Consider the following 6,611-nt stretch of genomic DNA (forward strand, 5'->3'; position numbering starts at 1 on the left):
GGTTTCTATGCTGATATATTTAACAAGTTAAATTGAAAGATTTGTACTGTAAGTTTTGTTTCCTATATAAAGTAAATGTAGTTTCTTGGTAAGTGTCCATTGATAGCTAATTTTATTTTTAAAAATCAGTGGTCAGATAATACATAAAGCATAAAGCATCAATAAACACACAAAAAAATCAATTTTGCAGGCCACATTATTTGAATGAAATGTATTAAAACTAGAAGTTGATGATAAAACTTTATATTTTTAATGATTAATGGTGAGGGGATATATATTCTCCTAAACCACTCCATGGTCTATAAAGAAATCAAAACTGACATTTACAAAGATTATTTAAAAAAAATAATTTTTAAAACACTAGTCGTCATTATCCATGGGATATAGCCAAAGCAAATTCTAGTTTTAAATATTATAATTAGTAGAGAAGAACAAAAAATAAATCAACCAAACATTAACTTAAACTAGATAAAAACAATAAAACAAATACAAATAAAAGCAGAAATAATTAGGAGCTAAAATCAGAAATCAATAAATTAAAATTAATTTTGTCAATAATTAAATTCAAGACCAGGTTCTATAAAATCATAGAATATACCAATATTTTGCAAATCCAATGAACAAAATAGAGAGAAAACCAAATAAATGATATTCAGAATGTATAAATGACTATATAAATAGACATGGTAAGTATTTTCAAAAGTATGAGACTACTATACATAACTATGTAAAAACTTTGAAAAAATCTCTATGAAATGGATAAGCATGAGAGAAAATACAAAAACAATCCAAATTGACTCAAGAAATGATAGAAAATTACTGTAGAGCAATGAACATGTAAAATTTTAGAAAACATTTTTAAAGATTTACCTTCAAAGATGACATCTGGCCCTGAATTATTTCTATAATCTAAAAAGGTAGTAGTAAGTAATTGTTTTGCTATTAATATTGTTGCAAGGCATGGAAAACACATGTTTTCAAAACTAGCTCAAACTCAACTCAAAAGCTTGACAAAGTTAATGAACACACAGATTAACTAAGACACAATCTCAAGGTTGAACTCCATGAAATTTCTGATACATATATTTACATACAGTTATGGCAAATTAGTAAGATTCGACCTGGTTAAACACAAATTCAAAAATCCTATTTAGAGCACGCCACTCACCTCTGCCTTTGCTAAGTGGCCTTGAGTACCTAGCTGTGGGAATGCTGGGAGGTGTCAGGTAAAGATGGTGATCACTGGGCCTCAGGTAACCATGAAGAAAGAGCTTCGAGCACCATTCTTTTTAATACATACAAAAAGGAAGAATTTACCACCAACAATGTCTATAAATCTAGAAGAGACTTCAGAACAATTGGAAGATTCAGAGCTTAAAAGATAAAATCATATCTGAATAGTTAATTGGGGTGAAATTGTGGATGGCAGCTGGACCAAGGGAAAAATTTACTGCAGCTGAGTTTGAAGTCTTAAAGAAATACCTGGATAGTGGTGGAGATATCCTTGTGAGGCTAGGAGAGTGTGGGAAATCCAGATTTGACATCAATATTAACTGTCTCCTAGAAGAATATGGAATCACGGTTAATAATGATGCTGTTGTAAGAAACATGTATTATAAATATTTCTATCACAAAGAAGCTCTAGTTTCCAATGGAGTCTTCAATAGGCAAATTAGCTGAGCTGCAGGGAAAGCTGTGCCTGGAATCATTAATGAGGAGAGCAGTAGAAACAACATACAGGCTCTTACCTTTGACTATCCTTTTGGTGTCACATCAAGTGTCATGAAACCAGAAGTGGCTGTTCTGTCCACAGGCTCTGTCTGTTTCCCACTCAAAAGACCCATTCAGGTGTTCTATCACTCGAAGAACCAAGGTGTGAAGCTGGCAGTTCTTGGCTTATGTCACATGTTCAGTGACTGACATTTAGATAAAGAAGAAATGAACAAAATCATGGATGTTGCTTTTGAGTGGCTTATAGCAGAAGACATCCACCTAAACTAGATTGATTCTGAGGACCTAGAGATGTCCGAATACATGATACTGCCTGAAACAGCCACCTGTCAGAATGGCTTCAGGTGTGTCTTCAGGAGGGGAATGAGAACCTATAGGACTTTACCACCCTCTTTGACCTCTCTGTTTACCTTCCTCCCCAAGGTCATCAAGGCTCATGAATAGCTAAACATGAAACATGAACCTCTCCAGCTCATCCAGCCTCAGCCAGTGGTTTTCCCTCCCTGTTTCAGGGAATTGCCATCTCCTCCACTGGAGCTGTTTGACTTAAATAAGACATTGTCCTCTGATAAGGCACGGCTTGCTTAGATTACCAATAAGTATACTGAAGACCTGGAATTTTATGTGAGGAAGTGTGGTGACATTCTTGGAGTAACCAGTAAACTACCAAGGGACCAACAAGATGCCAAACATATCCATGAGCACATCTTCTTCCAAGCGCTGGAATTCAAGAAATTGAACCAAGAACATGTTGATATAAGTGAAACTGCATTTCAGAAGTATTTTCTTTCTCCTGATTCTTTTTGTAAACTTTTTCAATTGTTCCTCAACTCCTTTATCAAAATTGTCTATACACTCTTTCTTCTTTGAGCTGTGGAATATTTGTGTATCTTCTGTAGTGTCCAGATAGGCATAACATCTCTAACTTAGAAGATCCTTATGTAAGACATGTTCCATTTTTTTAATTATATCCAATTAAATCTGTACTTTTATAATTTATGAAATATACTTTCATTGAAGTCTTTTCTTTCAACTCTTCCCCCCATATATATATATATTTATTTTAGTTTAAATAATTATATAGGTTCATTGTGTACCATTAGTCCTTTGGTCATAGTTTTTGTTTCCTTTTAAGTCATCTCCTACTTAGTTATATTTCATTCCCTCACAGTTTTATCAAGAAGAAAAATAAAATGTTATTCAACACTTGTGTTACTTCTTACATTACAAAGGCAAAAACCAGATTATATCTTCACGTATTAAACTAAAATGAATTTTAGGCTATTATACTACAGAGATAAATATAAAAACAAAAAGTTTTAAATCTTAAAAATATATATATTTATTGGACCTGTGGTTTCATAGATTTTGTAAAATCGATAACAATATCACAATGGTAAAACTTGAAAGATATTATTATATAAAATTAAAAATAGTTTCCATGTCAAAAACCCCTTAAACAATTTCAAAATAATATAGACAATTAAAATATTTACCAAAAATATAGCATATTTAAACTAACATTCTTACAAACAATTAATCCTTATGGAAATTGTTGTTGAGATTTTCATTTAAAAGGTCATTTGCCCAAGGTCTTAAAGACTTTACATAGGCAAAGAAATATAATTCAGGCATTACAGATGAAAAGAAAAGTTTGAAAAAAGAAAACTATAGCTGGAGTATTTAGAAGAATTTGGAAGGAGATAAAAGGTTGCCATTAAAAATGTAATAATTTAGAAGTAAATATGAATATACTAATCAGCTGATTAAAGAATCATTAGAATACCGGACCTGATCATGTCTAACTTTCATAAATTACCTAGTTATCTAATATTTTTATTTTCCCATACTCGTTTGATTATTGCTTTGTAAAGCTATCTGAATCCCAAAACCATGCTTATACAGTTTCTTATAGATCATTTTCTAGGAGCCATCCAAAATACTGAATAATATTCTCATTTACTAAACATCTAAACCCAAATTAAATACATGTTAGGAGATTCTCCCTGAAATAGTCTTTCTTGTATAGGCACTGGAAGAGAGCAATATCCAAATAATTATATTGATGAGATAAATAATAATGATATTGATTTTCATCCATTCTATTAAGAAAGAGCAAGTCCCTTTTTGGCTCAGAATCCACTGCCCAACCAAAGACAGGCAGTTTTAGACCCACCCAAGTGAAAGAAAAGTGGGAAAAGAAACAGAGCTTAAAATGTTACATTACACAGATGCTGATTGCATGGAAGCGCCCAGGGTCAACAGAACCTACTGGCCTGGAACAACTGAAGACAGAGTGGTTTAATTTGTGGAAAACCATTACTTTGTCCACATTGCAAAGGCAAAAGCTACTGCCAACAATAGGAAAATTCTGCAGGCCACAGCCCTAGCTACTGTTCAGAACACAGGCTATCACCTAATCAATGTGTATGACTCCAGGTCACCCATCCATCTTCCTAACCAGGCAAGCAGCCATACTATGAAAAGTAACATCTTAAAAATAAACATGGGTGACATATTTTACCTGTAGGCAGAAGTTGGCACCAAATATCTAACTTTACACCTCTAACATCTCCATCGAACGTCTACAAAGGGCTTCCTCCCCACTCTGACTTCCCATGTTATAATAATAGAACATTGCCTCAAAAATGCAAAATCTTTTAAAGCTTTTCTCATTCTGGGAAGCAATCACTCTTATTTCCTCACAATGAATTTAACATTCATAATAAAGAGCATTTAATTGTAGCAGCAGTAACCCATTTGGAATAGAAGTTTGATATCTGCTGTTATTTTTATGACAAGCTAGAGCTTTTTGAAGATTTTTTTTTTCCATAAGATTCAAGCAATTCATTAAATGAGTTTGAATCTTCAATTAGGAAAAAGGCACTTATAGAGGCTTGGGGGAAAAGGTACGTATATAGTGGCTTCAGTTTTACTTTGCCAGATAATGACTTAAACTGCAACATGTCAGAGAGGCTAATGAGCTTCTAGAGCTTTCACCAAAACTTCATGAGCTTATATCTCACTGTCTCTCTAACCCACATCTGAACACTTCACTGGATGTGTAGAGAACTGCTTAAAGACAAAGATGTATAGTTTTGGGGCTTTAAAATCCTTATAATACAGACATATATCATACAAATTTTGATAAGCATCCATGGATATCAAAGATAAGCTGTCATGGAATACACAGGTCCCATAGAAATAGGCTCCAATTATCAATTTTACCACTAATATATCCAGCTTAGGAAAATATATTAACCCAATTCTGTGTATAACAGATTATTTTTTTCCCCCTCCCACAACTGGAAGTTTCTCATGAAAAGCAAAGTAATCATTTTCTATAGCACTTTGCAAAAAATATCTTAAGTGACTTTTAGCAATCTCAAATGATGCTTTTTCTTCACTCATTTTTTTCAACCAGATCAACAATATGTTAATTACATTAACTTCTAAAACAAAGTTTTGTAGCAAAATAAACAAAAGAAAATAAACCAGAAGACAGCAAAACCAATCAAATATGCACGTAAAAAATGGCAAGAGAGATCACTAAGTTATCACTGTTACACATTTTCAATATCAAATTTTAGGTTTTAACTATCACTCTGATCAATCAGCTGAAAAAGCACTAACACTGAAATACTAGATTTTAGTTATTGTGAAATGTGGGTTTTTATTTTCAATGCTCTTAAACTTCAAAATTAGAAATCAAAGAGAACGAAGCGTTCTTTTAAAAAGTACTCTGCTTTAAGGAAAACAAAGTAACTCAAAAGTCAATCATCCTCAGGAGAGGGTGCTATCTGCACCCACCTTCTCGGAATTAAAACAATTTTGTATAGCAGAATAAGATACTTCTAAAAGGTCAATAGACAGCAGGTAGAGATCCCCAAAGACAGTTTTAGAGAACAAAGCTTGGAATATCTAGAATCTCCGATAAAAGCATCAGATCCAACGGTGAACCCTTTCATTGAGGAGAACTTACTTAACAAACAAAAATGTTAAAATAGTATGTGCTTAGCCAGGGGTAGCTACATAATTTGCTGGGCTCCGTGCAAATAAGGATGTGAGGGCCCTTGTTCAAACATCAGGGGGGGAAAAAAAGCTTTTTTCCCTTTTTTCTACCATGTCTCTCTCTCTTTCATCTTGTCTTGGTTTTTTAATTTGCCATTTGAAGTTGCACTGTCTACACCATAAGAATACACGCAGGTAAGTGCAGCCCTTCACAGGAGCACAGGACTCTGGTGGTGAGTTAGCACCACCACCAATCTGTGACCAATCACCACCCTCTTCTCCATGCCTTCTCCCAGCCTCCTCCAGGGGTGGAGCGTGTCAGCAGGGGCAGTAAGCAGGTGGCTGAGAACCTGTCTTAGGGTCAGGGGCAAGTAATGGGAAGCTGGGCCCTGCATAAGCTGAGAGTCCAAGTCCCCACCACCATGTTCCATTGTCCCCTGAGACTTCATGTACAAAACACAAATCCAAAAGTAAAATTATTAAGAATTTTGATACAGTAATCACAGACATGAAACCCTACGCCCTTTCTGAGTGTGTGACCCTATGTGATCTCCCAGCTTCTAGTCCCAAGGAATCAGCCCTATGCCCAGCCTTAGACCAGAGTTTCCCAACCTCAGGACTATTAGCATTTGGAGGCAGATAAGTCTCCTTTTTTCGGGGGGTGGTATAGAGTGGAGAGGTGTCCTGTGCATTGCAGGATGCTTAGTTGCTGCGTTCCTGGTGTCTACACATCAAGCACTTACCCAGTCTGGCAATCGATAATGTCTCCAGACATTATCAAATAGCCCCTGGGGAACAAAATTTTCCCCAGTTGAGAACCAAAGCCTTAGATTAATATCTACAAAAAATAAAGATACCCATACACTTCT

General features: G+C 34.8%; 1 pseudogene; it reads left to right on the forward strand.

The window, feature by feature from the left end:
* Positions 1 to 904: 904 nt before the first annotated feature.
* Positions 905 to 2,601, forward strand: LOC109453285 (intraflagellar transport protein 52 homolog pseudogene; annotated as a pseudogene).
* Positions 2,602 to 6,611: the final 4,010 nt, after the last annotated feature.

Source organism: Rhinolophus sinicus, chromosome 2, assembly GCF_057876585.1.
Source record: "Rhinolophus sinicus isolate RSI-liver-muscle chromosome 2, RSI-T2T, whole genome shotgun sequence".
In the NCBI taxonomy this organism is placed as follows: Eukaryota; Metazoa; Chordata; class Mammalia; order Chiroptera; family Rhinolophidae; genus Rhinolophus; species Rhinolophus sinicus.